This window comes from Gopherus evgoodei, chromosome 4 (assembly GCF_007399415.2).
Source record: "Gopherus evgoodei ecotype Sinaloan lineage chromosome 4, rGopEvg1_v1.p, whole genome shotgun sequence".
NCBI lineage: Eukaryota > Metazoa > Chordata > Testudines > Testudinidae > Gopherus > Gopherus evgoodei.
This window is the reverse complement of record NC_044325.1, coordinates 64,614,537-64,625,616: the sequence shown is the minus strand read 5'-3', so window position 1 is coordinate 64,625,616 and position 11,080 is coordinate 64,614,537. Positions and strand designations below refer to the sequence as shown.

Sequence of the window (11,080 nt, the reverse complement as noted above, 5' to 3'; positions counted from 1 at the left end):
TTCACAATTTTATTTTATTTTCCCAACATTTTATTAAAATGTCACGCTTTATCATCAGTCAATAATGGAGTTGGCAGATTAACATTTTGATTTTTTTTTCCAATTTTTACAAATGAAATTTCATCAGAATTTCAAAATTAAAAAAATTTCAACTGGCTCTATTTTCACTTTTGTGGTTGACAGTTCCATTGTTCCAGGGCATCACAGCTGTCAATACCATCCAGAATGAGGTGTTCCCCAGGTAATCTAGGCCAGGCCCCCTAAAGAGTTTTGGAGATGAAGACCAAAATTCCATTGTGAGCCACTGAGTACAGCAGAGCCCTGGGATATTGTACTCTATGTGATCTCTGTTGCCAGACAGAGATGCTGCTGTGTTCTGGACCAACTTTACCTTTAATAGGGGTGTGGTTCCATCCCTAGATACAGAAAACTACAGTCACAGAAGGGTAACAAGCATTGTGGACAGGGAAGAAGTGGTAGATGTGGTGTATCTTGACTTTAGTAAGGTTTTGATACTGTTTTGCATGACATTCTCATAAATAAACTACAGAAATACAACCTAGATCAGCAGTTCTCAAACGTCATTGCACCGTGACCCCTTTCTAACAACAAAAATTACTATATAACCCCAAGGTGGGGAGCTGAAGCCTGAGGCCCACCCCTCCAGGTGGTGGACCAAAGCAGAAGCCCTAAGAATTCAGCCTTGGCCAGAGGCCTGTAACGTGAGACCCACTGCCCAGGGCTGAAGCCCAAGCCCATTGTCATGCAAGTCTAATGCCAGCCCTGGCAACCCCATTAAAACAGAGTTGCGACCCACTTTGGGGTCCTTACCCACAGTTTCAGAATCGCTGACCTAGATAGAGCTACTATAAAGTGGGTGTATAACTGGTTGGAAAATGTTCCCAGAGAGTAGTTATCAGTGGTTCACAGTCAAGCTAGAAGGACATCTCAAGTGGGGTCCTACGGGGATCAGTTCTGGGTCTGGTTCTGTTCAATTCTTCCTCAATGATTTAGATAATGGCATAGAGAGAACACTTAAAGTTTACGGATGACACAAAGCTGGGAGGGGTTGCAAGTGCTTTGAAGGAAAGGGTTAAAATTGAAATCATCTGGACAAACTGGAGAAATGGTCTAAGAAAACACGATGGAATTCAATAAGAACAAATGCAAAGTACTCCACTTAGGAAGGAACAATCAGTTGCATACATACAAAATGGGAAATAACTGCCTAGGAAAAAGTACTGTGGAAAAAAGTATATGGGTCATAGTGGATCACAAGCAAAATATGAGTGAACAGTGTAACGCTGTGGCCAAAAAAAAAAAAAAAAGGAAACATCATTCTAGGATATATTAGCAAGACTGTTGTAAGCAAGACCCGAGAAGTAATTCTTTTGCTGTACTCCATGCCAATGAGACCTCAACTTGGGTGTTCTGAGTATAGGACCTGAAAGAGATGATATGCAGAAGAAAGGAAGATAAACATTCACTGTGCAGTAGCCTCCTGGAATTGTCTTTGCATTCAGCCATTCATAGAGCTCAGGTTAACATTCTGATGAGTTTAACCAGCAAATCAAGAATAAAAACTACCTACAACTGACTCTGCATAAGAGTTTTCAATGTGCAGCTGGTAGGGCAACAGCGCCTTCCCCCAAACACCCTTTTGGTTGGGTGGGAAGAGAAGAGAAGCAGCAAAGGGGACAGAGGCTAAGTCTGCTGAGGGCAGCGGCGCTCAAAGCACTCCATCTTCTCTTCTCGCTTCCCATTCTGGCTGCTGAGCAGCTTTAGCTGCTAGGTTCAACAGAAAGCAGCTGCAAGTGTACCCTTCCCATCAGCAGGAGTCACTGCTTCCTGCACTAGGCAGGCAGGAGCCTTCAGCTGCGGGTCCAGCTGGCTCAGCCTTTCTTGTGCTGGCCTGGAGGGCCTGCAGAGCAGGAGGGTGCTGGCTGGGGCATGAGGGAAGTGCCCTGGTTGGAAAAGTACTGTCTTTTCTCTTCCTCTCAGCCCCCTTGGGGGCAGGCACAAGATCAGGGGAGAAGAAGGGGACCAGATACAGAAGAGAACAGACACAAGGGGAAGGAACACAGGCATTAGAAGGCAGCTATGAAAGGAATTTGTGGGCCCAGGATAGATGATGGAAGGATTTGAGAGGGAGAAGAGATGAGGCAAGAGGTGGCTTGGGGGGAGAGAATGGGGGTTTGGGGGATACTGAGATGAGTTTGGAGAAAGGAAGAGGGCAGACAAGGAGGAGGAGTGTTTTGGAGAAGGAGGTGAAATGTGACTTTGGGGAGAGGGAGGAGACCCCGGAAGAGTTTGTGGGAAGCAGTGGAGTCTGGGTCCAGCTCTACAGTACAGACTTACATCAGTATAACTATGTCACTCAGGGGTGTGAAAAATCCACACAGACCCCAAGCGGCACAGTTATACCAACCTAGCTCCTGTGTGGACAGCCCTATGTCAATGGGACAAGCTGTCCACACACTAGGTCTAAGGCTTTGCCCCTGCACTTGCTCCTCAGTGACTTCAAAAAGCTCCCTGAACAAAACCAAGGGCTCTCAGTTGAGTTCAATCAGCTCAGTCTTTAAACACTAGAGAAGAGAGAGGAAGGGTAAAGGAGGGGAGGATCAAATGGTGTCCAGGATTCTTTAAACAGAGTTCACACCACCAGGTAACACCACCTATCTCCAACCTCTCTCATTATCACTGGGATTTGGCATCTCATCCCCCTGCTTAGAAAGTGAGGTTCAGTTTAAGGTGACTATCATCCAGCTCTGTTAAAATTATTTAATACAAATTGTCTAACTTTAGGAGCTGCGGTTTAACATCCTCCTTAGTTATTATTGGAATGAAAAGTATTTCATCATTCATCATCATCATCCAATATGAATCCTCATCTGGCTTTTTTCTAAATAGAGAACTGTAGGGGACTGCGGAAAATTGTGTCACGGCCTAGCTAGAGTATTTTCGCTTTCTTGGCGGCCGGTCACTGTAGGACACGGCACGCCAGTTATAACCCACTCCCTAACTGGTTAAAACCAGTTTGCATGGCCCTCAGCCAAAGGGCGTACACCGCCCGTGGAAAGTCCCTGGCCTTTGGCCAAGGGGCGGACATAGCCTGTGGGACGTCCCCTTTTGCATATGTATGAGTTGCTTTTGTACTGTGTATATATAGCTGTATGCTCCCGGTCCTGCCCTTGGACTCCATACCAGGCCTGAGCTTCGGTGCACTGGGTTCCCTGCCTCCGTGACAGCAACGCCAGGAGTCCCCGTTGCGAGTGTGTCACTTTACCTTCATTAAAGCCAATAACTCTGTGTGTGTGGGCCTCATTCTTGCCGAGCACTCGGGGTAGGCCCGTAACCTGCCACGAAAGTTGCAAGAACAAAAATCTAGATGGAAAAGTACAATTATTATTGACAATTCTATTATTTCCATCTAGTAATGGACCATTGTTAGCTTTAAAAACATTAAATATATAAATCTGTCACCTACATACAGAGAGGGGGCAATTTGGGTTTTATCTGGGCTGTGGTCAAATACTGCTTCCCATTTATGATGTTCTAGAAAAATCAAATAGGCTGAGTGAGTCTAACATTCCATCAAAGGCAAGTACTTGACAACTTTGATTCTGGTGCCATTTCCTCTGAGCTCAGCTTTCTGAGATACTCCATTGTGATAACAGCCCTGGTCCTTTTCTCAGAGTCATACCTCTTAAAGCTAGGATAATGCAGACCTTCCGGGGCTCAAATACTATTGAGAACATGGTCAACACCTTGCTGAAGGATCTCACATTTCCTCATGATGTTGTAGTGAATGTTGCAATGCACACAGAGTGGAAAAATGAATGGTATGGTGGTAGTAATTATTGTTGGATTGTTTTGGGGTTTTAGGTTTTTTTAGAATAAAGTTAACAACTTCCTGGTCACTTCTCTAGGAGAGAGAACTTGTTTGGAGTTTTCATTCTGGATCAGACCATGGACCAGATTCTGGCTCTAGCTATGGCAGTGCAGAGAGTCTCTGAAGCTGCTACACACTTTTTAGCTGAGCATTCCCATGATGGGGGTGGGAGGAACCCAAGCTGGCACAATGCCAGCTTTCCTGCAGCTACACCAACTCCTTCCAATACCCACAAGGGTAGGGGACTTGATGAGGTGTGGTGAGAGCACTCCTGTACTCTTCCAATTTCCAGCTGTATATGTAGTAATGATTCTGTTTGGTGCCTTGCACCTTTACATGTAAGATGTCTGCCTGCCTGATAGAGGATTCCCATTGGAGGCTCTTGCATGGTTAGGGACACACACTACTTTATATATTTTTAAAAGTGGATACTCTGAAACATCTGTATATGGAAAGGCCATATTCCCCATCTCTTTCCCACATCATACCAAGGATCTCTGTGAATTTCACATACATTCAAGGCAATCAGATCAGCAGAAGGAAAAATCTTAAACAGGTGGAACATTTGTTACATTGATTCAGTAGACCAGTTGTATCTCGAGCTGCCTAGGGTAGCTCACAATGAAAATGCCAAGGTCAGGGCAGGTTTCAAAAAGAAGAGCAGATTTTCCCAAAACTGGTGGTTAACACTATAGCTAGATTCACAAACCAGTCACAAACTGTGCTCCTGATCCCTTCCAGTGGTTATCAAGAAGCTAGAAAAAAGAACTAACATAGCCCCCTTTATTGCATTTGTCATAAACAGATAGTTAAGGGTTAATGTCTCTTTTACCTGTAAAGGGTTAACAAACAGGGAACCAAACACCTGACCAGGGGACCAATCAGGAGACAAGATACTTTCAAATCTCGATGGAGGGAAGCCTTTGTTTGTGTTTTTTGGGTTTTGCTTTGTTCTCTCTGGGCTCTGAGAGTGATCACACGTACTTACAGGCTCTCTAATCTTCTATTCCAATTTTGTAAGTACAAAGGTAGAAAGGCAGTATAGTCTTTATTTGTTTTTCTTTATTTGCAAATGTGTATTTGGCTGGAAGTATTTTAAATTGTATTTCTGCTGGAGGAGGCTTTTTGTCCAGTTTCTAGAAGCTGACAGGCCCTGTAATATTCCATCTTGAATTTACAGTGATTTTCTTTATTCTTTTTTCTTTTATTAAAAGTTTTGCTTTTAAGACCTGTCTGATTTTTTCCCCCTTGTTGAGGCTCAAGGGAACTGAGTCTGTACTCACCAGGGAATTGGTGGGGAGAAGGGAAAGGTGAATTTCCTCTTTGTTTTAGATTCACGGAGTTTGAATCTGTATTGCCTCTGGGTGAAGGGAAAAGAGGAAGGGGGGGAAGGTATCATTCCTCTCCGTGTGGTGATTCAAGGAGTTTGAATCACGGTGATCTCCTAGCGTACCCAGGGCGGAAAGGAGCTGGGAGGAAGGGAAGAGGGGGAAGGAAAATGGTTTATTCCCCTTTGTTGTAAGGCTCAAGGAATTTGGGTGTTGGGGGTGCCCAGGGAAGGTTTTGGGAGAGACCAGAATTTATCAGGCACTCCACTCTAAGTCCTGATTGGTGGCAGCACTACAGGATCTAAGCTGGTAATTAAGCTTAGGGGAATTCATGCTAGTACCCATATTTTGGACACTAAAGGTTCAGAATTGGGAATTATACTATGACAGCATTCCAGTCTCTGGCTCCCAATCAGCAAATAGAGTTTTAAGTTTTAAGTTTCACTTTTCTGGACCTTTTCACTATACAAAATGTTCTTCTGATCCCCCAAGGGCCAGCCGCCTTACCAGATCAATACTAGTTTGGATATTACCCAAAATAACATGCTTCCAGATAATCATTTTGTATCTAAAACCAACTGTTTATTATAAAAGAAAAGAAGAAGAGAGTTGTTAGATGGTCAAAGCAATCAGATACATACATATGGCTTCAGTGTCCATATATCAGGTTCTTAGCAGCTTCAGTCAGTTTGTTGATTTGTCCCTCTAGAATACATCCAAAGCTTGGATATGTCTATCAGACCTTTGTTCAAAGCTTCAGTTTGTAGAGAAGTTACTCCAGAGGTGAGAAGCATGACTGAAATGAAATGGAGGCGATGCAGCTGCCTTTTTATATTCTCTTCCACATGGCTTATACATCTTTTGTCCCAAACACAAGCTCACAGCACATGAGCATAGAAAAGTACTTGGAGTCCCCTGTCCATAGGCATATCCTGACATGTCCTGCTGACTCAGATGTAGCCCCCAGCTTCTCTCAAAGGATTCCCTGGACAGCTGATTGTCCTTGATGGGCTATCAAGGAGGTTGGATAGTGCTGATGCTAATCTATCTGGGGGTGTCACCCAGATACACAGCAGAAGTTTAAGATATCAATGAACCACATATTTATAATTCATGATACAAAGATGATACATACATAAGAACAAACTTATAGTTAGCAAATCATACCTTTTCCACTGATACTTTACATGGCATATCTGGTGTAAGATTCATTGCAATTTTGTAATATAATTAATGATGTCCCGTATTCCATGCAGCATCACATGAGTGCCTACAACAAATAGCTTTATGAACTACAAAACACCAACAGTTCTGGAGTTACCATCAACCACCTATAATCATCTTTGTAGACAACTTCATGTGATATTGTATGAATAAAAACTGAGCTCAGCTTTCTGAGATATTCCAGGGTGATATCATCATTAGTACGTTTCTCTGAGCTATGTGTCTTAAAGTTAGGGTACTGCAAATCCTCTGGGGCTCCAATGTTCCTGAGAACATGTTCAGAATCTTGCTCCAAGGTCTCAAACTTCCCCAGGATGTCATAGTGAATGTTGCAAGGATCACAAAGTAGAAACGTCGGTTTCCAGTGAATATCCAAATGTTCTTGTTTTTTTTGTCAGAATAAAGTTAAACTTCTGGAAAGTCACCTTTTCAGTTGAATTTTTGTTTTTCCTGAACATGGCCTTCATCTCATTTGCCACAGTGATACTATAGTATGGCTCAGAGTGCAGAAGCTTGTCTCTGTAAGCTGAAACCAACCGTTCCAGGGGATCTTTGGTAATCACCACTTTGGTGTAACTGGTCAGCAACTCCTTCTGGTAGTCAGAAGGTAAGAACTCAGCCTCTTTATCAGTGGGGTATGGCGGATGAGGTCCTGTTGCACTTCATTAGCCTTTCTGCTCAGGTTCATTGTGAGGAGAAGAATGATTTTCTTCCAATTGGAGCAGCCCACCTTGGGCACCTCACCGTAGATGAACTTGTGGTTATGTTCCACAAAGATCTGTTTTGCAACATTGTGTTTCAGTTTGCTTTGTGAATGAGAAAGGTTGTTCATCAGGCAGGTGGAGTTCAGTATGTCTTTGCGATAGACTTGACTCATCAGTCAATCTTCCTTAGGAACTGGAAGAGAAGATATATGCAAGAAAGGACGATACACCATCAGTGTAAAGTAATTTCACTGAATTCTCTTTTCATTCAGCAAATGAATGAACTCAAATTAATCATCCATACTTGGCTGCTTGCATCAGCGTGTCACATACTCACCAGAGTATGTATGTCAAAGCAAAGTGCAATGCACCATGAGTAGGTATCTCAGTGCACCATGCACCATCCTCCAGTCCAATCCCTTTTGGAGAATTTTCAAAATGTGTTCTGGGGCACACAAACCTAACACAGGAGGGACTGGAAGCAAAGGGTCAAGTTCTTAGCATGCAACTTTCTGCATCCCATAATGCCATCCCTATCTCATAATTTTTGCACCTTTTTAAAAAATCTCAAACATGTGCAGCTCTTATCACTGTCAGCAGTGGTGGATTAGCCACTAGGCCAACGGGGCCCGGGCCAAAGGGCCCCAGCCAACTGAGGGGCCCTGGAAAAAATGCCTCATACCCAGGACCAGATTAAGATCTTTAGAGGCCCTAAGCACTGAAAAGATTATGGTGCCCCCCTCCATTTAATTCAAAATAAAAACAATACTATACCGTATTTCTCCACAGAGATCCATATTCAAGTCAGCAGGGTATGAGTCAACTAGCTTTTGGGAACCTTGTGAATATTGTTTGTCAGATAAGTCCATATCATTTAGAAAAGAAAAGAAAATCTACTTGATACTTCTTTGTACACTTCACCTCTCCTCTTCATATGAGCTTCAAGTGTATCAATTATAGCATAGTAAGTAGATATGCGCAGGAGCTCCACCAGTTTTTTTGCTGCCCTAGGCAGCGGAAGGTCCCACCCCTGAAATGCTGACGATGACCGGGGCAGCGGAAGGTCCTGCCCCCGAAATACCAACGACAACGGGAGGGTGAAGATCCGGCCGCCGCTCCCCAAATGTTAGTGCCCTAGGCGACCGCCTAGGTCACCTAATGGGTTGCGCAGGCCCTGGATACGTGAAATTTGTCTCTAGGACTCAATGCTGTTTCCGTTGCACTGCTATCATTTGCTTGTTTTTTCCTGATTCAGTTGCAGAACTGAGCTTCTTTGTAGTTAGAATCAGGCAAGATATATTTTGGTTGGCCTTCAAATCTTTTGAAATCATTCCTCAAAGTGTGTAAGTGGTCTGCTAATGATTGACAGAGGTCTGCACATGTTTTCAAATCCCATTCTTTTTCTTGGAGAGCTTGACTTGTGTGGTAAAAGTGTTGTTACATTTCATTCCATCAGCCTATTATATTTTGCATGCTTGAGTTTTGATTCTAAGGATAATAACCTGTCTGACTGTCTCATTTTGTGTTCTTAATTAGTATTCCTTTGTTTTAAGTCTTTTCAGCATTTGTGTACATGTTTACAGTAGAAGATTTGAAGTGTAGATAAGCTATTTATTTACAGCTGGTGTATGGAAAAACAATATCTGTACTGTGCACCCTGGTTCATTTTGAACAACAGTGCTGCAAATGCATCACTTCTCTCTGACCAATCAGGATGGAGCATCTACAGAGCCTCAACAGAGGTTGGAGGAAGTTGAAAGACTGAATACCATCACATGAGAGTTCAATGTCAGACAAAGAAAACTATGTTGCATGGAAATCTGCCAGTAGGGCAGCATCAGCTGAAAGTTCAGTTGAGAATTTACTCTTGACTCAATTCTCTACCGAAACTAATAACTGGAAAAAACTTCTTGAGCACATCCTGAATATCATTCTTTTTCTTTCTGAGCAGGGATTGGCTCTCTTTGGTTCCAGTCAACGTATTGGTAATCGTGAAAATGGAAACTTTCTAGGCATCATTGAACTCCTCAGCAAATATGACCCACTTTTATCACAGCATGTTAAATGTGTTTGAGACTCACAAGAGAGTCAAAAGTGCATGCAAGGTCATTAGCTCTCCTCAGCATACAAAATGAGTTTATTGAGCTAGGTCGGTCATTCATACAAACAACAATTCATTGCTGAAGCCACTCCAGATTGTTCTCACAAGGAACAGACTACAGTGGTTATTCGATATGTTAAAATTGTAGACAGCTCAAAAATTTTCAATTGAAGAAAGGTTTATTGTGCTTGATAATTTCATGAGAAAAACTGGAAAAGAAATTGCTGCTTGAGTACTAGCAATTCTAGAACGTTTTAAGTTAGCTTTTCAAGTCTACATTGGTCAAGCCTATGACAATGGATCTAATATGGCTGGGAAGTACAAAAGTGTACAAGCAGTTCTGTCTGAGCATAATTCAGACTGTATTTTCTCCAGCTGAAGAAACCACACACTAAACCTTTTAGGTGTTGACTGTGATGAATCGTGCAAGGAGGAAATTACTTTGTACATTTTCTGAACCATTCCAATCTCTTCAGTAGCAGTCCACAAAGGTGGGAAATTCTGAAGCAATATCTTCCTGTTTCACTGCATGGGACGTCCAAAACTCGATCTGCGTGGATTGATGTTGTTACCAGTTGCGAAACATTTGAATTCAGTGAGAAAGGCTTTAAATTAGTTTGAATCTCTCACTCTCATTGCACAGGCTTGAACTGAACTTCAGTCTATTCAGAAACATGTCCAAATTTGAATTCATTCTGATGTTATCTGTGTGGATGAAGCTACTTACAATGATCCACCAAACCTAATTGTTAATTGAAGCACACAATGATACACTTGATGTTGTGAGGGATAACATTGAAAGTCTGATCAATAACGTTCAACAGATTTGTGAACAATGTGATGCGATCCTGACTAAGTCCAAATTAGTAGCATGGAGTATTGGCATTTCAACTGAGTTCTCCACCAATCGCAACTTACCTACTGAATCTGATGCTGAGCAGCACTATAGAGTCAATGTTTTCCTTGTCGTCATTGACTATTCAATCAGGTCTTATACGTCGATTTGAGTCACTGTGACTAATTTGTGCCCGTTAAGGCTGATTCCCCACTCTGGCATTTTGAGTGCAGAAGGTGGGATCCCACAAGGATTTTAACAAATACTGGCCACGTCAGGCTTGTATTACACTTCCAAGGTTACAGCTTCTCTCTCACCTTGGATGGGTAGATACTGCGACCACCCAAATGCAAAAAGCCCTTTGAACTCAGGAAGGCGCACTTGGGAATTCCTTCCTGTGGGGCACCCTCAAGTCCTTTCACCTCCTCTCTGGGAAAGAGCTGAGAAAGAAAACAAAAGGAAGTCAGCTGTTGCCACCAGCTAATTAAACAACATATGCACAAACCTCTTAGGACACAAAAACCCAATTCTGTTCTTAAAAAAAAAAAAAAAAAAGAAATGTTATTAAAAACAAAAAAGAAAATACATCTGGAACTTAGGCTATTGCTATATTTAAGAAGAGCAAATATAATAATTAAGCATCAAGAATGGTTTTCTTGAGGTCCAGCTTAATGGTTACAAGCAAAATAAAAGGATTTGGGGTTAGCACAGAGAAGTCCACAAGCCACAAAAAAATAAGAGATAAACCTAATCACGTTTTCCTAGACATTTCCTGATCTATTTTCATATCTGGGGGGTTAAATTAACAGTTTCTAGGTATGATCTGATGATTTTCATACCTGGCAAAAAGCTTTTTACAGCATAGTTCAGCCCAGTCCTGCCCTGTCCCCTCTCTCTGGAGAACAGACAGACAGAACTACCAAAGGGGAGTTTTGTTTCAATTTTTAAAAGTTCTTGCCTTCCCATTGGCTTTTTTGGCCAGGTGCCCACTCAATT

General features: G+C 42.4%; 1 pseudogene; it reads right to left on the bottom strand.

Moving 5' to 3' along the window:
* Nucleotides 1-5,849: 5,849 nt before the first annotated feature.
* On the bottom strand, nt 5,850-7,372 carry LOC115651511 (annotated as a pseudogene).
* Nucleotides 7,373-11,080: the final 3,708 nt, after the last annotated feature.